The 21,968-nt window shown below is 44.8% G+C and overlaps 1 non-coding gene across 1 annotated transcript; it reads right to left on the reverse strand.

Moving 5' to 3' along the window:
• Nucleotides 1-20,922: 20,922 nt before the first annotated feature.
• trnav-cac (transfer RNA valine (anticodon CAC)) lies at nucleotides 20,923-20,995 on the reverse strand. Its single transcript has one exon. It is a non-coding gene; the product is annotated as a tRNA-Val (tRNA).
• Between the last annotated feature and the right edge of the window lie 973 nt (nucleotides 20,996-21,968).

Here is a 21,968-nt window from a genome sequence, read left to right on the forward strand (position 1 = left end):
GAGGAAACCAGAGCACCTGGAGTGGACCCACACTATTCTGGGGAGAATGCGCAAACTCCACACAGGCTGTTGACCAAGGCTGGATTCCAACCTTGTACCTGGTGCTGTGAAGCAGCAGTGCTTTAAATCAAAACAGATGACCCCTGTTCATTGCTGTTTGTGGAGACTCATTGCCCAGAGAGACATCCTGAGATTCAGAAAGAGACAATATGAATTCAACCAACTCCTGCCGAGTTAATGTGATTAACAACAACATCAATACTCCAACAGTGCCATCAGACTTCTACCTACTCTGTCATTTACAATTTTTAATCCATGGGAAGTTTGTTACCAGCTTCGATGACAGCCATAATGCTCTGACCACTTTGACAGAGCCAGTGCAAGTCAATTCTAATAGTTATCAATAGATTGTATCTAAACAGGATGCCCCACAACAGGAAGTGCTCTGACACTCAATGCCCATAAGTCAAGGTCATTTTCCTAAAACCACTCATGTCTGGCAATACCATTGAAGGTATTTTATACAGGAGCCTTTCGGTCTCAGTTGCCAGTTCCAGTCCATGAAGCAGCCAGTAACATGCCAGTGAATTGAATTCTAACAGCAGCATTGCCCTGGCAGGAGAGATTGAGGAGCTTGAAGCTGTCTTCTCTGGAGTATCTAAACATGAAACACTTCAAAATAACAAAAATCTTCAAGAGCTCGATAGGACAGATTCAGGAAGGATGTGCTCCCTGGCTGGTGTGTCTAGAATAAAATAAGCACTAACTATGGTATCTTTACCCAGCATCCCCTTTAGCTGCATCAATGTTGAAGATTTATTTGCTGCTCTAATTCCACTCTCTCCATCACTCCCATTTTTCACTGCTGTAATGTTGATGACTGTGCAAATGTATAAAATTTTATTTAATCCATCCCAAAACCTCTCTGTACCTGTGTCTCACTTGTGTTCACCGAGATGCTCAATCAATCTGACCTCTTTACAAACACTGCTCTGATATTTCCTTAGAGGGCTCAGAATTAATTATTCACAGAATTGATACTGTACAAAAGGGGGCTAATTGGCTGATCAGCTCTCCAAAGGATCACCTCACCGAATGCCATTCTTCTCCCTTTATTCCATAAAACTTCCCATTCATCCTCTTTCAATAACACCGGCATGTTCACAAATAACCATAGTGATCAGATTTGTTTCATTTGTTCATGGGATCATGGCATCACTTGTTGGGGCAGCATTTGTCATCCATTCTGACTGCCCAGGAGATGGTTCAGAGTCAAACCCATTATTCAGGATTCATATGGCGGCTGAACCAGGTCAGAATTAACACAGTCTCCCAGGCCCAATGACATGAAGAGTTGATTTCTGGCCTACCAGCTTATTTCTGAAATGATAATGAACAATGTTTGCCTTTGATTAAAAGTGCAAGACCAAAATGGGTTTTATTCTGATTGAGCCCGTCCTCCTGTTTTCTCAGTTATTATTGACAGTCTCATTCCCCCCGCACCAGAACCTGTTCCAGAGAGTGTTACAGAAACGGCAGAATGGTCAGCTGCAGCTGGTCACCTGACCCATCTGTTGACTTTTTCCAGCAATTTCTGTTTTAGTTCCTGATTTCCCAGCATTTGCAGATGTTTTGTTTTTGAATATTAATCTTGTCTGTTTCAGAGGAGTTTACTGATGAGTTTGGAGAGTTTTGAACATTGCAACTTAGGCCACAAATCAGCCATGATCTATTGAATGGCAGTGCAGGGTTGAAGGGCTGAATGGCCTCCTCCTGTTCCGATGAAAGTTATCCATCTGCAGCTTGTGGTAACATTTCCCCTCGCTCCTCACTTCACCTCCATGTTGAACACACTGTTAACTGACTGAACAAACCTCCTGTGTTTGAACTAAACCTGCTAATGTTCTGTGGCTGCCTCTACTGCCATCCGGATTTAACTCTCATCATGGAATGCTGTCTCATTAAACTGCGGGAATGCCTACAAGGATTAATCCTGGAATCTGTATCCCCTGGGATCCAAAAATCCCGTTTATTTCCTTCTTCCTATTTCATTCTGGCTATTGAACTCTTGGTTTCAATCCATTCTCCTGTCATGCTCTTCGACATGTCCTTGTGGACTAGAGGCAACTGGCACCTGAGATTGATTCTTCCTCCCCCTACAATCAGAAATTCGGGAAAATACTCAGACAATGGCATATCCATCTGATTGTTGACTCAGACATATCGGCAGATAGAAAGATGCACATTGAGATAGCACCTTTGTTGATCTGGGGCAATGAAGCATGCTTCCAACCCAATGATTTCAAACTCAAATCTCTGAAAATACAGATACAACGCTTCCTACTTGTACCAGGTTGTCTCTGAGCCTCTTTTCTTAAGAAAAGAGTTTTAAGCTGTTCAGCCTTTCCTGGAGATTATAACCTCTGTTTCTGTCAGATTTGTGACTGAAAGTTTATTTTTCTGTTCCTTGTGAGTGATGCTAGTAGCAGAAACAGTTCCTAACTTGTGAGGGGTTTCGGTTGGAGTATTTATATTTACACGTTCATTCCAATCCTCACATACAGTGTGAAATTGATGTAAGACAGAAGTAAAGGATTGAGTGAGCACCTACAGAAACACCAAGGCAGCATTTGTACCTGAGCTGAATGAACCTGGCCTTAGGAAAATGTGACAACAATCACAAATAGTTAGAATTACAGAATCCCTTAGGCGCACAAAGAGACTATTCGGTCCATTGAATCTGCAATGACCTGCTGTCCCACCCTAACTCCATAACCCCACATTTACCATGGCTAAACCAACCCAACTAACCTACACACTACAGACCATGTTAGCACGGCCAATCCAGCAAACCTGCACATCTGTGGGAGGGTCATAGATGATGTCTAAATGCTCAGGATTGTGGAGGAAGGCTCACAAATAACAGACTCTGACACAAACCCTCCTTGTTTTCCAAATAAAATCTGGGGGAAACTGCAGCCAGAAAGATTTCCGATTATCTCATGAGGAAGAGAATTCAAAACTCCTGCCACTGACCCAGGGGGCGCAGTGAAGTCACAGAGGTCTGAGAACCATCAGAAATTTAACAAGTTGTGAGCAAGGTGGGGGTGAGACAAGGACAAAAAGACAGTGTCTCACGGGGGCAGGCAGGAGAGATTATATTGCAGAAATGGTAGTCCCTCAAGGCCATGGGGAATGGAGTTAGGGCTGGGAAAGAAACCAGGAAGTAAAGTGAGCAGCTGTCAAGGAAATACATTGAAAAAACAGATTATAACAACATAGAGGGCAGAGCACGCAGTCTGAAATTGTTGCTGTCATTGGTGAGTACAGAACGCTGTAAAGCCTGGGTCATTCTATTACAGCCATGACATGCAGGATAGGCCAAGTGGCCTCGATCTGTGCTGTAACTTTCTGCTAAATTTATTCTGACATTTGGAATTCAGGTCAGATGATGTTCATAAATTCTCAAATTGGACTTGAGTTTAATATTCTGGAGAAATGTTAAATAAATCACAATGATCCCATTCTGCAAACTTTAGTCCGCAGCCCTGTGTGCTCCAGCATCTCAGTGACATCCATGTCCTTTTATTCTAATGTGATGCTGGTTACTGCCCCTGCCACCCCATCAGTGAGTTCCTGTTCCCCACCATCTCCAAGTGAAATGAATTCTCCCCTCCCCTTCTTTCTGAGAATTAGTTTCAATCTAAATCCTCCAGTTTCTGACCTCTCTGTTAATGAAGAGCTCCTTCCTATCCACTCGATCTGGATTCCTCAGCATTTTATCACTTCAATTAAATCACAGCTCATCCTCCTCAGAAATCATCCCCAGCCCATCCAACATCAGAGCAGAAATTTTCCAATTGTAGAAACATTCTGATCAATCTCCTCTGTCCCCTCTCTGGTGTGATCACATCAACCCTGGAATGTGGGGATCAGAAGTGTGTGCAGTACTTTAACGAGTGTTCCTGACATTTCCAGTGTCACCTCCGTGTTCTTATGGTTGTCGCTCAGACAAGAAGTGCCCTGGTTTTCCCACATGGAACTGGATATGCACTCCATGGGACTGGGGTTCCCACAAAGTGTTTATTTGTTGAATAATCCTAAATTAATTTCAGATTAAGACAAGATTATCAGCTACCCACCAATCAATGACTTCCATTATACTCAAGTCACCTTACTTTTTAGAAATGTCTTTAAAATTATAACTATCTAAACACAACAGGCTTAAATTTGCTGATCAAGTATTCAGATGTCTCCACTGTTACAATCACTTGAAGATTGTCTTTACCTTCAGCTACATTGGTGAATTGAACATTGATTGTAAATATAAGAATATTAAACGGACTTGAGTTTTATGACAATTAATCCAGTCTGATGTTCTTGTTGGTTAATATCTTGAAGAGAACTGTCCTCAGAACTCCAGCTGTGCTCTGATTTCATTCACAGCTGGATGTGGTTGGACTGCAGATCTTAGATCTGTTCTGTTGTTTCCCGGATTGCTTCGCTCTATCTATCACTTGCCACTTATGCTGTTTGGAACACAAGTAGTCCTCTTTGGTAACCTCATCAGGTTAACACCTCATTTTTAGGTATTCATGCTGCTGTTACTGGCATGCCCTCCCGAATTCTCTCAGTTGAACGAGGATTGATCCTCTGATTCGATGGTAAGAGGTAAATTGGGGGATATGCTGGGCCATGATTCTGTAAGTTTTGTTGGAGTACAATTCTACTGCTGTTGTTGGAAGGAAAGAGCTAAACTCTTACACTGTTGGTCCCATATACTACATGCAGTATCATGAACACTGATAGGCCAAGACATGAAATACGAGCAACACTGTACAATGATGCAGGATCACAACTGCAGCAAGGGGAGTTTAAGATCCAACCCGACATAGGAGTAGGGAAAGCAGCAGCTGATCAGACTGCCTCATTCATTGTCATAAAGAGACTCTATGAGATTATTGCACTCTTGGGTGTAAGGATGGACGAGGTTGGGGAGATGGAGAGCCCTTCCAAAGAAATTAATCTGCCTGAGCTTTGTGAAATAGAATTGATTGCCATGCATTTAACAGAAAGCTAATTGAAACTCTTTTTATCGCCAAAAGATAACAAGACTGATGGTGCTTCCAATCATCACCAGAAACAAACCCCAGAATACATGGTTCGGAGATGGATGTCAATTGCCAATCAACATCCAACTCCTGCAATCATTGAGCAAACTTACATGTAATGAACCAGTTCTGATGAACCAGAAAAACAATGTTTACTCTGTGCAGATGGATAGCGATGTGGGGAAGGATTGGTCGAGTGGTGTTGTCGTGAGACAGTTAATCTAAAATCCCAGATAGTGTTCTGGAGACCCCGGTTCAAAGCCTGCAGATGGGGGAATTTCAATTCAATAAAAAAACTTGTGAATTTAGAGTCTAATGATGACCATTAATAGATTGTCAGAAAAAAACCATCTACCCTTTCAGGAAGGAAGCTGCCATCCTTACTTGGTCTCGCCCACATTGTGACTTCAGACACTCTTACCTGCCCTCTGGGCAATTAGGGATGGACAAGAAATGCTGCCAGTCCAGCGATACCCTCCTCCTGTGAATGAATAAAGGAAAATAAAAGTCTCTACCCAGTGTGAATCTGAACATCTTTGAACATGTCATAAACATTTCCAAACCTAAGTTCTCTGTGTGCAAAACTTTATGAGCTGCCAAAACCATTGTACATTACTTGGCGTGAGAAAGAGGGGAGAAAAAATCCTTCAACTGTGGCTACCAGTAAATTGACTAGTGTCTCAGCAGGATGGATGCCTGAGTGAATCCCTTCCCCCCACACACGCACAGAGCAGGTGAACAGATCCCCAGTCTGACTGGTTTGGCCATTTTCCAGGTGGGATCGGTAATGAATTCCCTTCTGGCATTCCCCACATTTCCAGAGTCGGTCCCTAGTGTGGCTGCACTGGTGTTCTGCCATTTCAGGTAAATGCTAGCAGACTGTTACATACACCGTTAGCCCCCCCCCCCCCCACCACCCCCCTCCCCCCACCCATCAGGGACCCAGTATAAGGCAGTAAACATTATCTCCTGCTGTGGAGGTGCAGCCTGTATTGGTCTGAGTAGGAACACTGAGTAGATTTCCCTAAATGACAACTTAATCGCTGAGCAGAGCAATTTAAGCAAGTCCAAATAAAATGCATTATAGCACAGAAAGAGGCCCACCAAATCCAAGCTGGCTCTCTGTAGCAGAATCCAATATTCTCATTCCCCATATGTACCCCAAACTCTGCAAGTTTATTTCTCTCAGATCTGATATATTTGTTTTTATTAATCATTGATCTTCTCTACTTGCACCACCATAATAAGCAACATGTTCTGCATATTTCCAGCCAATACAGTCAGTAGAAACACTTGCTCATCTCCCGCTGTCTCAGAACCTTACATCTGACCTTAATTCTTGTGCCATCATCTATCGAATACAGATATTTTTGTCTGCTATATCTAGGTCTGTTATAATCTTATACAGCTCCATCAAAACTATATCCAACTTCTTCACTTCAAAGAAAATCGCAATTTATTCAAATCAATCCAGTGACTGCATTGTCTTCATCAGTGAACCACGCCAGTAAGTCTGTACTCCACACTCTGAAGATCACTCATATTCTTCATTGTTGATGACTATATTGTTCCACAAATCCAGACGATGCAAGTTTTCTGCACAACAGCAGTAGCTTTATTATTGTACAGCCGGCGAGAGTTTCAAAGTGTCTCTAAAGTAGCCGAGTGTCTACTTGTAGAGACTCTTCTTCACGAATCTCTGCCTTACCCACAGAGACAGTATATTTAATAGGAATTAGACAAAGGCATATCAGTCACATGGGCGATTGTCATTACACCTTAAAGTAGGTAATTATGACCTTATAAAGCTTGATGAATGACAATGTCCTGTGATAACGTGTGATGGATTACAGAAACTGTTTATCGTATTGTTCATGATTATGTGTTGATGGGAAGAGATTACGGCAGAAGGGTTCTTCCTTCAGTAAATGGGGGATTCACTTACCTATGCTAATATGGAGGAGAGGTAAGACAATGGGAGCGGGAGGCAGTTTAATAGGGTTGTGCCCAGGGCTATCAGTCTTGTCTGGAAAGGGCAAATTCCTCTGTCTAGGGTTTCGGGGCAATCCACATGTGTGGCTGCAAGAGGTTCTATTTTGAGATACAGTCAGCCTCCTCCTTTCTGAGGTGTTCTGTCTGTATTCTAAGAGTACAGGCCTTCAGTTGATGAAATAAGGCCTTTGGCAAGGAATGTTTAACCCTTGAGACCCCACAGTGTCCTGAAAGAGAAGAAAAAGGTATGGAACTGGGCCCTCTGTGGTAGTTTAACTTCCTCATTCTGACCAGGAATCTGTTGACCAGAATTGAATGTAATGGTTGACTGCGACCTAGCTAGAGTCTTGTCAAGGGTCAGCATCTTTTCTGTGAGTTTATTATCATTCCCCATTAATGAAGCCAAGCATCCATTTATTTTACTCAAACCAGTTTATGTTTTCTCTCCTTTAATGATTGGTACACATTGTCCCCCATTGCTGCTGTCCTGCTCTCTGTATCTGTGCCATTCAAATATCTATTCCCTTTTGACATTGCTTCTCTCAAAATGCATCAACTTACTGTGTATTCTAAAGAAGAGACATATTCCACTCAAAATATTACCTCTCGCTCCACACATTCTACTTCCTGGAAAACAGAACAGTACAGCCCCGGAATAATTGGCCCAACATGAGTGTGAGGATCATGATGCCATTCCAAACTAATTCCACCTGCCTGTATATGGTCCATATCCCTGCCAACCCATGCCTGATTATGTGCCCGCCCAAATGCCTCTTAAAAGTTGTGATTTTTTTTCTGCTTTTCCTATCTCTCAGGAAAGTACATTCTTGTCACTTACCGCCTTCTGCATAAGAAACTTGTCTGACACAACTGCCTTTAAACTTGCACATGTTGTTGGAAATGCTCAGCAGATCATGCAGCATCTGTGAAGAAAAATCAGTTCATGTTTTGGGTCTGGTCACCCTTCCTCAGAAACGTTAACTTTAATTTATCTTCATAGAAGCTGCTAGACCTGCTGAACTTTTCCCGAAAATGTTTCTGCTTCTGTTTTACAGCATCTGCAGTTGTTTCAGTTTTCATTTCCTTTAAACTTGCCCCCACTCCCCTTAAATCTATGGCCTGTAGAATTTGCCATTTCAACTTGGAAAAAGATTCAGATTTTTTACTCTGTCGGAGCCTTTCGGATCACCCACAGCCACTGACTTCCCCAATACAAAAATCCAAGTCTTTCCAACCTCTCCCAATCCAGGCAACATCCTGGTAAACCTTTTCTCACGCGGTCCAAGGCCTGCACATCATACTTTTTACGTGGTGATCAAAACAACACACAATACTCCAAAGGTGGCCTAATGACAGTTTTATATTCACTCCTCTGACAGAAGAAGGCAAGCCTGCTATCCACCTCCTTCACCACTTTCAGGGAGCTGTGAACTTGCCCCTGAAGATCCCTCTGTATATCAATGCTGCTGAGAGCCCTTCGGTTTAGTGAATACATTCCTCTTGCAATGAGTCTCCCAAAATACATCACCGCACACTTGTCTAGATTAAAATCTATTTTTGTATGGGTTTTCCAACTGATCTCTTTCTTGCTGTATCCTTTGACAACATTCACAACTTCATCAATTTGTACCATCTAGAAACTTGCTAATTAAATCGTTTACATTTCCATGCTAATCATTGATATATGTTACAGACAATAGATATTGCATTTCGGATCGTTGTGAAACAACACTGACCACAGAACTCCAGCCAGCAGCATGCTGTGGAAGGAACAATTTTCATTTAGTCAGTCAGTCGGAAAACATTTCAGGTATTGGTGTGGCACTAGATGTTCCAAGATATTCACAATCCTGGTGAAAACACCCTAGAGCAGATTTTCAGTTCTGTGTATCCTACCTGGGGACTCCCCCACAACCATGTATAAAGCAATGAACATTATCTCCTGCTGTGGAAGGACAACCTGTGTTGGTCTGAGCATGAACACAGAGTAGATTCACCTTAATTATAATTTAACCCCTGAAGACAAATAACCAGAACAAGTTAAGCAAGTACAAAAAAACTGTGTTATGTCATAGAAAGGGGCTCATCAAATCCAAGCTGGCTCTCTGTAGCTGAATCCCTTATTCTCATTCTCCAACTGGCCCCAAAACCCAGAAAGTTTATTTCTCTCAGATCTGATATAATCGTATTTGTTAATCATTGACCATCTCTACTTGCACCACCATAATAGGAGCATTTTCTGCATATTTCCAGCCAATGCAGTCAACGGGAACACTTGCTCATCTCCCACTTTCTGAAAACGTTATATCTAATCTTAAATTTTGAGCCATCACCTATTAAGTGCGATTTATTTTATTGTCTGCTCTATCTGGATGTGTTATAATCTTATTCATTTTATTCTATCAAGATATATTCAACTTGATTTCTTCAAAGAAAATAGCATTTTTTCCAAATCAATCCAGTGACTGCACTTTCTTGATCAGTGCACCACACCAGTAAGTCTGCACTCCACACCCTGAAAATCACTCAGATCCTTCCTGAGCAGGAATCTGTTGACCTGAATTGGATACAATGATTGACAGTGACCGAACCCGTCAATGAAATTGTTTAATGAAACCCAGGATCCCATATGTTTTGATCACAACACTTTGATTATGTCCTATCTCCTTTAAAGAATTGTACACATTGTCCCACCCCCCTCCCCCCACCATACTTCAGTCTCTACTCTTTGTGTCTGTGCCATCCAAATATATATTTCCTGTCTCAAAATGTATCAACTACTGTGTGTTCCAAAAAGTAGTAACTCTCGCTCCACACATTGTACCCCCTGGAAAACAGAACAGTACAGCACCGGAATAATTGGCCCATCATGTCTGTGCAGACCATGATGCCATTCCAAACTAATTCCATCTGCCTGGACATGATCCATATCCCTGCTAACCCCTGTCGGCTTATGAGTGTGCCCAAATGCGTCTTAAGTATCGTGATTGTTTCTGCTTTTACCACTTCCCAACAGAGTACATTCTAGTCATCTACCACCTTTTGCATTAGAAAATTGCCTGACATAACTCCCTTTAAACTTTCACGTGTTGTTGGAAATGCTCAGCAGGTCTTGCAGTATCAGAAAAAATAAAAATCCTTTCATGTTTCGGGACCTTCATCAGAAATGTGAACTCTAAATTCTCTTCACAAATGCTTCCAGACTTGTTGAGTATTTCCAGAAACTCCTGTTTTTGTTTCTGATTTACCACATCTTCTGTTCTTTCGGTTTCTATTTTCTTTAAATTACCCCTTTCCCCTGAAATCTGTGGCCTCTAGAATTTGTCATTTCTACCTTGGAAAAAGATTCAGATTATAGAACATAGAACAATAAATTGCAGAACAGGCCCTTAGGCCCTCAATGTTGCACTGACCTGTGGAATTTTCTCAACTCGTCCCCCTACACTATCCCGAAATAATCCATGAGCTTATCTAAGGATTATTTAAATGTCCCTAATGTGGCTGAGTTGACTACCTTAGCAGGGAGGGCATTCCACACACTTACCACTCTCTCTGTATAAAGCATTTGCCTCTGACATCTGTCTTAAATCTATCACCCCTCAATTTGTAGTTGTGCCCTCTCGTACATGCTGACGTCATCACCCTAGGAAAAAGACTTTCACTGTCAACCCTATCTAATCCTCTGCTTATCTTATATGTCTCTGTCAAATTCCCCCCCTTAGCCGCCTTCTTTCCAATGATAACAGATCCAAGTGTCTCAGCCTTTCCTCATAAGGCCTTCCCTCCAGACCAGGCACCATCCTGATAAATCTCCTCGGCACCTTTTCCAATGCTTCCACATTCTTTCTGTAATGGGGCGACGAGAACTGTATACAACATTCCAACTGTGACCACACCAGCATTTTGCATAGTTGCAGCATGATATTGCGGTTCCAGAACTCCATCTCTCTACCAATGAAACCTAACACACTGGATGCCGCCTTAACAGGACTATCCATCTGGGTGGCAACTTTCAGGGATTATGTACATGGACTCCAAAATCCCTCTGGACATCCACTCGACCACTAAAACCCAATATTCTGCCTTCCTGTTATTGTTCCCAAAGTGCCTCATCTCTCATTTAGCTGCATTGAACTCCACTTGCACCTCTCGCAAGAAGTGAGACAAATCAAACATTATATAAAGATCCAACAGAGTCACGATATTCATTTGGACATAAAGGGAACATGATTATCTTGTTTGTCAGTGAGCAAAGGTTTCAAACAACATTGTGTGTGGTCAAGCACCAACACAGACACACACACACACACACACACATCTAAGAATGTGAGTGTTCCAGTGAACTGACTGCAGAAATTATTTAACATTAACCAGTTAACAATCTAAAAACATTCACAGACAGAGAAGCCATAAATATGTTGTGTTTATGGGAACGGATTCACCAGATCATCCAACTTGGAGATATGCGAGAAGATCAGCACCATGGAAATATCTGGATTGTGAGAAGGATCGAAAATTCACAGACCTCCTGGAGACACATTGACACAGACTTTCTGTGTGAACAGATTTATTTTGTCATCCAAATTCATGTCACACCAGTGGCTTTACACTGACAGCTTTTCCCTAACTGTGGGGAAAAAACTTTAAATCTGTAAAGATCTTAAAATCAATGGTCTTTATTTAACATCACCCTATTCACATGGGGGAACAGTCGTTCAGCTGTTCCATGTGTGGGAAGGTATGCATTTGGGGATCCAGCAGTGCCTTGCTCTTTCTTCCTTGATAAGAGACTCAAGCATTTTCCCCACTACAGATGTTACGCTAACTGATCTATCCTTCCCCATCTTTTGTTTACCTTCCTTTTTAAACAGCAGCGCCACTGTATTCCAATCTGGTGGAACTGCCCAGAGTCCAGCAAATTGCGAAAGTTACTGACAGTGCACCTGTTCTATACCGCACTGTCTCTTTTAGCACGCTGGGATGCATTACACCAGGACAGGAGACTAGTCTATCCTTAGCTCCATGGGCTTGCCCAGCATTAGCGTTCCGTCATAATCTTTGCTTCCAGGCCCTCACCGACTCCATCTGTTTGTCAAGCTCTGGCATGTTATTAGCGCCCTCCCCTGTGAAGACCGATACAAAATACCTGTTCAGTGCCTCAGCCATGTCATCATACCCCATAACTAAATGTCCCTTCTCATCCCCTGAAGGACCAACATTTACCTTAGCCACTATTTTTCATTTAAAGTTTTCATAGAAACGTCTGAAATCTGTCTTTAAATTCTGTGGTACATATTTTCTCTCCTGTTCTTTCCTACGGTTCTTTATCACTCTTTTTGTGGCTTTCTTCTGATCTTTTACGCTTTCCCAATCTTCCAGTTTCCTGCTGTTTTTGACCACTTTGTGTGCCTCATCTTTCAATGTGAGAGATGGGAAGGGAGAGTGAGGAGGGAACGGGAGGGAGAGGTGAGGAGGGAGGGGGAGAAGAGACGGTGGAGGAAGGGGAGGTGCGGGGATAAGTGGATTGGGAAAAGAGGCAGGGCAGACGAAAGAAGGGGTGGAGAGTGGGCTGTAGGAGAGAGGGGGAAGGAGAGAGCTGGGAACGGTGGGCGAGAGTAGGAAGAGAGATGGGAGGAAAGGGTGAGAGGAGTTGGGTAGGAGAGGGAACAGGAGGACGGGAGTGAGGAGCGAGGGGTGAATGGCGTTAGAGGGAGTGGAGGGGTAGAGGGTGTAGGGGAAACGGTTTGTAGCAGAGAAGGAGAACAATGAAAGAGAGGAGTAGAGGTGGGGAGCAAGTGGAAGGTGGAGGACGGGAACGAGACAGCGAATGAAGTAAGGGACGAGTAATGGGGAAGAGAGGGGAAGAGAGGGGTTAGGAGCGAGGGGAAGGAGAGAGGGGAGGAAGCGAGGATGTAGGGGGAGTTTGGGGTGTGACGCGAGGGAGAGTTTGGGGTGAGTAGGAGAGAGGGCGCGGAGAAGTGGGTGGGAGATGGAGGAGAGGGACAGGAGGGGTGGAGGATGTGTGGAGGATTGGGGAAGAGAGAGGTGAAAATGCGGAGGAGGGGAGGACAGTGGGAGATGAGGGGGAGGAGAGAGTCGGGAGGAGAGGCGGAAGTGCGGGAAGGAGGGGGAAGTTGAGCAGGGAAAGGGAGCAGGGACAGGGAGGAGAGCCAGGGAGGAGAGGGTAGGAGAGATGGGAGATTAGAGGGGAGGACAGGTGGGAGGAGAGGATACGAAGGGGTAGGGAAGGATTTCAGGAGAAGGGGTGATAAATAGGGGGATGGAGAGGGGGAGGAGAGAGAGGTGAGCGTGGAGAAGAGGGGGAGGAGAGGGCTGGGAACGGGATGAGGAGAGGAGGGGAGGCGAAGAAAGGAGAGGGAGAAAGAGGAGAAAGGGTGAGGAGAGGGGATGTGGAGAGAGGGGATGAGGAGAAAGGGTAGAGTGGAGAGGTGAGAGGGAGAGGGGAGAAAGAGGAGAAGGGAGAGGTGAGGGGAAGGGGTGAGAAGAGAGGAGAGAGGGGACAGGAGAGAGGAGAGAGGGGAGGAGAGAGGCGACAGTGGTAAGGAGTGAGAGGAGTGAGTAGTGAGGAGGGGGAAGAGGGAAGAAGGGAGATGAGAAAGGAGAGAGGGAGGAGGAGAGGGGAAAGGGGATGAGGAGAGAGGGGAGGGAGAGAGGGGAGAGGATACAGTGGTGAGGAGTGAGAGGAGAGAGTAGTGAGGAGTGAGAGGAGAGGGAGTGGAGAGAGGGAAGAGGGGAGAGGAGAGAAGGAGGAGGAAGGGAGGGGTCTTAGGAGAGAGGGGAGGTTGATAAGAGAGAGGGGAGGGGAGAAGCGAGAGGGGAGGGGAGAGTGTGGGGGAGGAGAGGGGGAGGGAAGAGGGGGTTGAGTGGGGGAGGGGAGGGGGTGGGAGGAGAGTGGGAGGATGGAGAGGGGGAGGAGAGAGAGGGAGAGTAGAGAGGGCGTGGAAAAGAGGGGTAGAAGAGAGAGAGGGAGAGGAGAGAGGTGGAGAAGGGAGGGGCAGGGAGAGATGGGAGGATGAGGCAGAGAACAGCAGGAGCAAAAGAGGGTGTCAGAGAGGGGGAGGAGGAGAGTGGGTGAGATGTGGGGTGAGGAGGAAGAGAGTGGGGGGGTGTTAGCTGGGAGAGAAGAGGTGAGGGGGAGGAGGTGGCGGTGCGGAGAGAGTGAGTAGACAGCAGGAGGAGCAGAAGGAGGTGGCGAGGAGAGTTCAGGAGGACAGAGTGGTTGGACGTGGGGAGGAGGAAATTGGATGAAAGACAGAAGGGCAGATGGGTAGGACGGTGAAAGTGTGGGAGGAAAGTGAGGAGAGAATTGGGAAGATAGGTGAGGACAGGGTGGCAGAAGAGAGGGGATAGGAGACTGGGGGAAAGAGAGGGGTGGGAAGATGGGTAGGAGAGTAACCTACCCAGACCGTTCTCAGTCTGGACAGTTCACCTAACTCATTGGGCTCCCATGACCAGTCCACCCTGATCTGCACATCATTGGACCGGGTGAGGAAACCCATGCAGACACTGGGGAAAATGTGCACACTACACACAGACAGTCGCCTTGGGCAGGATTTGAACAGGGTCCCTGGCACTGTGAGGCAGCAATGGTAACTACTGAGCCACCATGCGACCCTAATGAGAGAGAGAGAGGGGGAGAGAGAGAGAGAGAGAGAGAGCGAGAGAGCGAGAGAGAGAGAGAGAGGGGGAGAGAGAGAGAGAGAGAGAGAGATGAAGTGAGAGTGGAGGGAGAAAGAAGAGAGAGGGGAGAGAAGAGTGAGGGAAGAGAGAGGGGAAAGAGAAGAGAGGGAGAAGCAGGGAAGATGAGAAGAGAGGTGAAGAAGGGGTGGAGAAGAGAGAGCAGAAGAATGAGAGTGTGAGAGAGAAAACGAGAGAGGAGAGAGAAGAGAAAGAGAGAGAGAGAGAGAGAGAGAGAGAGAGAGAGAGAGAAAAGGCAACAAGGGAACAAGTGACCCCCAGTCCACATGCTGTCACAGACAGACAGAGACAGTCACAGATCAATACTTCCCCGGTCAGCCCGCATGGCGTGAGGGTAATGGCTGACTGAGCTAGGTTCAAATACTTCCAAAGTCTATCACCCAAATCCCATCTCCTCCCCAACCCAGTTCATCCTGTCAGCTCCCAACTTCCTCTAACTGGAACACACCTCCCCCAGGTATGGGATACACCAACAATCACCTAAGACTTTGGTACAGATCGTCAGGGAGGATATGATGGCGAAATTGTATGCAGTGATTCATAATGACTGAGGATGCAACACTCAAACGTCAATTATTTCCAGTTTGTGATGAATCAATTGATATTGTCAGATTTTGATTAAATGTTTCTTTGGCGTTTCCTGTCTGTGAATCTTCTTCACATATTCAAAGAAGTTTAATAAAGGCAATGCTGGTCCATGTGAGAAATCAGACAGACAAATAATTCCCTTAGTTTGATACTTTTGTGTATATATCCTTCCTTGAAGTCCTCAGAGAAAGAAGCTTACAAGATCCATCACTATTAGGGCAGAGAGAAAAGAATAATCAAAATAAAGTAAGAAATTGTCTCTAAACATGAACATTATTTCTCTCTCCCAAAAGGTGCCAGTCCTATTGGGTTCCTCCTGCACCCTCTCTATAATTTCGGAAACTCACATTATCGCTCCTCGAAGTCGAGGGTGATCAGTATACTCACAACAGAGATCATCATACATTGCGAAGGATTGGAGGCTCCAGAGAGGGGATAGGCTCATTCATTTACAAGAAAGTTCCAGGAGTGACTTATGATGCAATGGAGCAAGTGGAGTTGAAGCAAGATGTGACAAAGCTTATTGGCTTATTATTGTTATAGGTAAGGAAGATGAAAACAAGATGTTCACATTAGCTGGGGGAAATGGACAACGAGATACAAAAATTAAGATTGTGGATAGATTGACAGGGAGGATTTGATGAAGCGGTTACATAGAAGGGATTCAATATCCACTGTATCTTAATGGATTGCATTTGGACTGAACAGCCTGAAGTTCTGTATTTAATTTTCAGATTCTGTCAAGCCGTGTGCTTGAATTATCCCAGTACCAGAGTCATAGTGATGTAGCTCAGGCAGTCATTTTGAACGGTCTGGGTATCTTCTAATTTCCAGTTCCTTTCCCTCTGGGTGTTTGCAGACCCCTTAAGCTCTCTGACACTTTTGGTAATGAAAGCAGGAAAATTGGTGACAGACTCTGAAAACAGTGAAAGCTCCAGTTATTCCACCGCCCTTCAGATCCCCGCTAACCTTCCTGCTTTAGGGAAATCGGCACGCCTGGTTAGTGACAGGCTGTATGACTCCAATGGTCAGCAGCGGGCTGAAAGATAAAGTTTGGAAGTTTGACAACATCCAGGTATGGAGCTTTGGTTGTTCCAGATCAGACTATGGGAATACTACCCTAGCTCCATTTAAACCGGAAAATCCATGGCAAGATGGAATTGCAGCCCAAACCATTGATGATTCTGTGTTCCCTGGCTCCACATGGAGTAAAATAGGGACAAACATTGTTCTTTCCAGACCCCTGCTGTCAACTGAAAGTGGCCACTGCAGCTCCCTGCATAGCCCTGGGACACAGCTTACAGAAACTAACCCCCCCCACCCCGCCCCCTCAAGAATGGTGCTTCCCGTGTGAAAATCTTCACATTTAATACGGTAACGGTTGCAAGCTAACCCCGTCTCCTAGATTACAAACTGCAGGATTTTGTGATGAGAACAGTGTTATGAAGTTGAAGACGTGCCCTCCACCTTTAAATGAGAGTGAATGCTGTTGGGAACTGAGCGCTAACTAATACCTGTGATGACCAGCTCGCAGTCTCAGCGTGGACTAGAAAATTGGAAAGATGTAACGGTTGGCTGTGAAACAAGTCAGTTTTGTTTGCTAATTAAGAAAGAATTCCAATTTTACCAATCAATTTAAATTGTGCCTCAGAATACTAAAATCCAATCGCTCTTGAATTTAGTGTCTAGAAGTTTACTGCAGTACCGGGTCCTTCCACAATGTTACTCCCACTGACCATTCCCCATGAAACATGCCCAGGTTCTCAGTTGAGGAATTTTGCTGGGAACCTTTGCCCCTTGGCTTTGAACCAGGCCACCTGCCCAAGGAAAGCAAATGTGGTTCTGTTTTTAGTGGAAGGATCAGAGTCCAGGAACTCCACTGTGACACAGAATGGCCATCAGTGCTGTACACATCTGTCCATATTCAAAACCAGTTTGGCGACCACTGTGACAATGTTTCGCACAGAAATGAAATGGGATTGTATTCCGTTTCATCACGCAAACATGTATGAGCGAGCAAATTCAAAGCCAGGTTTGCTGACGTGAACAGCAAATTATAAAACTCTGCTCATGTCAGTCTGAAAGGCTGCCATCGGGAATAAGGCTATTCTTGCCCGATTTTGAAGTGAGGAGTTTTCGTGTATGAGGTGACTCTAACAGTCACTACACTACAGGCAACATCCCCGCGAGCAACTGGTGTTCAGAGTGGGCCAGCACTAAACTTTACAGCCGTTCAACGCTTCATCTTTCTGTTTCCAGGAGCTGGTTATTCTCCAGCGTAACTGGCATCATTAAAAAAATAAGAAAATCACGGGAAATTGCTCACAAAATATAGACAAAGATGGTGTCAGGGGTGCACAGTTTGGAATGTCGGGCGAGCCTGAACATGCTGGGACGTCTTACCCTTCATCGTCGGGCATGGCCTGAAGGAAAGTTTGTCAACAGAAAAAATTGAGTTATTGATCTCTGCAATATGGGGCGAGTTAAAAACTGGAGAGCATAGGTTTAAGGTGAGACGGGTAAAATATAAAACGGAATGAGGCACCTTTCCCACACAGAAGGTTGTGCGTGTATGGAATCAGCTTCCAGAGGAAGTGGAGGAGGCTCGTACACTCAGAAGATTTCAAAGGCAACCGGCTGAGCTTCTGGATAGGAAGGGTTTAGTGAGATAGGGGCCAGATGCTGGGAAATGGGAGTTTGTTTAAAATGCATTTTAAGAGACATTGAAGCATGAATGCTGTTCTGGGGACAGTGCGAGGGCAATCAGCCATAAACAGCTCCCAGATCCTTCAGCGGAATTCCAAACTGCACTCCCAAAATGTATTGGAAACTTGGTGCACCGCCACCTCCCGGAAAGCTCCGAAATGAGGGAAAAGAAAGAACTGAACATGAATGGACCATGAAAAGTTAAGAGATTCCCAAACACAGTCTCGTTTAGATTAATTTGCCCATCCGATCAACAATGCGGCAGTGCCTGCTTCCTCCATCTCCAGGGCAGAAGGGAAGGAAATAAAAGAAATTTAAGACCATATGACATCACAATGTAGTGGAATTATTTTCCCATTCGCCAGAACACCAAATAATGAGAAGTAAAGTCACTGCAGGATTTTGTTTCACAACAGCGATGCAATACCAATCTCCGATCTGTTTCAGTGAAAACAGTGAATAACACAACTTGGCCGGAACATGATGCAGCAGTAGAACCGCTTGAGAACGGGGACATTTCATGTGGGACGCAAACGTGATCATAACAGCATAAACACTGACAGGATAGAGAGTGTGCACTCTCCCAAATCAGAGGTACATTTCCAAAAGCAAAACCACATGGTTGTGTTGGAATTTAAACACAGCAGCATTTAACAGGCTGCAGTAAAACAAGCAGCACACCCACAAAGGGCAGCGGTTGGATCTGAACTCGAGCCACCTGAGAGTTTGTAGTGAGAAAGCAGTTCCTTCGGTCACTTGGCCACGAAACCAGCCACAGCTGCAGTGTATTGTCTTACACCTTCCATGGTGCTCCTGTGAAACATTAGAAGCAAAGTCACAGGGAAACAGTTCTGTGATCCCTCTCCTGCTGGCACAGCTGCAGGGATATGCCCAACTACAATATCAATCTCGCAACAAACATTCAATCCAGCCAAAAATCATTTGATAGCTGGAATCAAGCTTCTGAGATTTGCTAAAGCCACAAATGTAATGTCTGTATGAGAGACTGTATATTCGGATATGATTGGGCAAAGTAACCATGAGCTGCATGATATTGCTGGTATTTGGATTGTTGCTTTGGTAAATGATTTCGTCCTCTGCTCGAAACAGAACAACTTTCAGTTTTTGAGGATATTAACAGAAGTCAAAAGGTGATTGCCCCACCCCACCCCAGAAGATGTCAAAGAGGTGCTAACTGCCCTTGAGTGCTCTGTTCTCGATGTGAAGAGCTCTCTGCCAGAGTCACCTTCATGTCTCTGGTTGCTGAGTGAAACACAAAGAAGGAGCCCCTCAATCCAGACAAAAATCAATGGTAAGCTGAGTCTACCTACTCAGACTCTTTTCAGCTACAAATGTTTCTGTGAGTGCGTGAGAGTATATGTTCGGTTACGATTTGGTCAAATCACCATGAGCTGCTTGACATTACTTCAATTTCGATTCTTGCTTTGCTCAATGATTGCTCGAAACAGGACAACTTTCACGTTTACACGGAACATGAAACACACCGGACTACAGGGAAAATGCACAAAGCTGAGCAGGCCGTGTTCCACATTATACCGTGCAGCATAGTTTCAGTCACTGTGTCTGTTTTGCAGCATAAGGGTCCCAAAGAATGTTCTCCACCCTAAAAGCGGAGGTAGCATTACAATCCGAGAACGACAGATCACATTGTGAGGATGCTCTGACCTCGGGGCCAGTTCGAGATGCCACTTTCCTTGCCTTTTACCTTAACCGTGCAATTGGCTGCAAGGATGTTCACACCTGGACATGAGCCACATCGATACCGACTGACTTGGAAACCTGTGTGGGAAGCGACGAGAAGCGACTCAATAAATCTTGCTAAATTCCATGGTGCTTATTAGAAATGCAGTTTCTGTTCACCTCAATTTAAAAGGCAGTTTCTGAACATAGTAACTGAAGTCAAAAGGTAATTATCTCACCCCACCCTCACTCCGGGAGAAGTGCTAACTGCCCTTGAGTGCTTTTAGTTCTCGATGTGAAGAGCTCTCACGCCTGAGTCACCTTCACGCCTCTTGTTGCTGAGTGACCCACAAAGAAGGAGTTTCACCAGAGCTGCAACTGCCTCACTTTCCCACTCGCTCTCCCCGTTTACAGTTTCCTGCTCGTCAGTGATTTCATGAAAACCAAAAGGATGCGATGTCATTCGGCAGCCTCTCTGTCAATTCCTCCGTTTCAGTTCCAACATGGCTTAGATCTAGGAGCGCACCTTAATACTAGCGGTGCTATGAAAGCACAGGTCCAAGAGGTTCCTCGGAGAGTATAATTTCTTTCATTGCTATTGCTGATTGAATGAGTCACTAACGTGCGAACTGATCCAAACCACGATTCAGCACCTCTGCTGCCAATTCTCGCACGTTGAATAACGACAGAGAGTTTCCAAATGAGGCCTTGCAGAGACGACTTTGGTTTACTTTTGACAGACAGACTAGTTCAGGAATCAGTGGTGCGCTGATCAGTAGCACCAGCGCATCAGCTTCTTCCCTGTGTTTGAACCGGTCCGCCTGCGCAAGGAATGCAAATGCGGGACAGTTTTTCGTGGAAGGGATCAGAACGCGGTAAGTACACTCTCAAACAGAATGACTTATGATCAGAACCAGGTTTTACAATGGTTCTGATCAGAACAAGCCTTTACAATGCTTTGCTCACTAATTAAATGGAAGTGCATCACATTTCACAAAGAGAGCAGATTTGTTCGAGCATTTTCGAAGGCAGATTTGCAGATGGGAGAGCAAGCAAGAAAGCTCCGTTCTTGTCCGTGTAAAAGGCTGCAATTGAAGAACAAAGCAGTTTCTGCCCAGTTTCGAACTGGGGACCTTTCGCGTGTGAGGCGAACGTGATGACCACTACACTACAGAAACGAGCTTCAGCCGAGCACGTTGCGCCTCTGTGGCATCCAGCACTGAAAGTTGAAGCCATTCTACGTTTCACCTTTCTTTTTCCAATAGCTCGTTGTTATCCAGGGAAATTGACATCTTGAAAAAGTCAAAAAATATAGACTGAAATTAGTGACAAAATATAGACAAGGATGTCGTCAATGTTTGGACTGGAGTGTGAAGTGGAATAAGCTGGGACAACTTTCCCGGCAGCATAACGGTTGCGACATGGTTTTATGGAAGGGTTGTAAACTGAGTATTTACGTGTTTTACACAAGCTAGGGTGAGTTGGAAACTCGAGAGCATAGGTTTAAGGTGAGTGGTCTGAAATCGACAAAGGACCCCGACGCACATTTTCCACTCACAAGGTTGTGGGTGTATGGAATGAGCTACCAGAGGGAGTGGAGGAGGCTATTGCACTCAGAAAATTGCAATGGTAATCGGATGAGTTTCTGGATAGGATGGGTTTAGAGGGATTGAGGAGAAATGCTGTGGAACGGGACTTGTTTAATTTTGGTGATGTGGTGAGCATGGATGAGATGCACCGAAGTCTCTGTTTCCACGCGGTGTACCCCAATAACCTTGCGTTGCTTACACCGGTTTTAAAGGATTACTTTTCAGCGGAGCTTGCCGTCGCAGTCTGTAGCACAATCATTTAGTCTGTTCGACTGCTCACGGGAAAGGTAGTATTGTGAAACACTGCAGAAACGAACGACTTCCTTACTTTTGCTCCGACTGACCATGCTTCGTGAAACTTTCCCAGATCCTCAGTTGAGGATTTTTGCTGCTGCAAGTTACCTCAGAACCCCTGTTAACTCGTAATGTATTGACCGAATCGCAAACAGAAAGCATTTAACACGGAACACAAACAAAACTGGCATACCTAATGCATGTTCAGACACAGCGAAGCATGAATGCTAAATGTGAGACAGTCCGAGGGCATGAGGCATAAAGTAAT

Source organism: Hemiscyllium ocellatum, unplaced genomic scaffold (assembly GCF_020745735.1).
Source record: "Hemiscyllium ocellatum isolate sHemOce1 unplaced genomic scaffold, sHemOce1.pat.X.cur. scaffold_270_pat_ctg1, whole genome shotgun sequence".
Lineage (NCBI taxonomy): Eukaryota > Metazoa > Chordata > Chondrichthyes > Orectolobiformes > Hemiscylliidae > Hemiscyllium > Hemiscyllium ocellatum.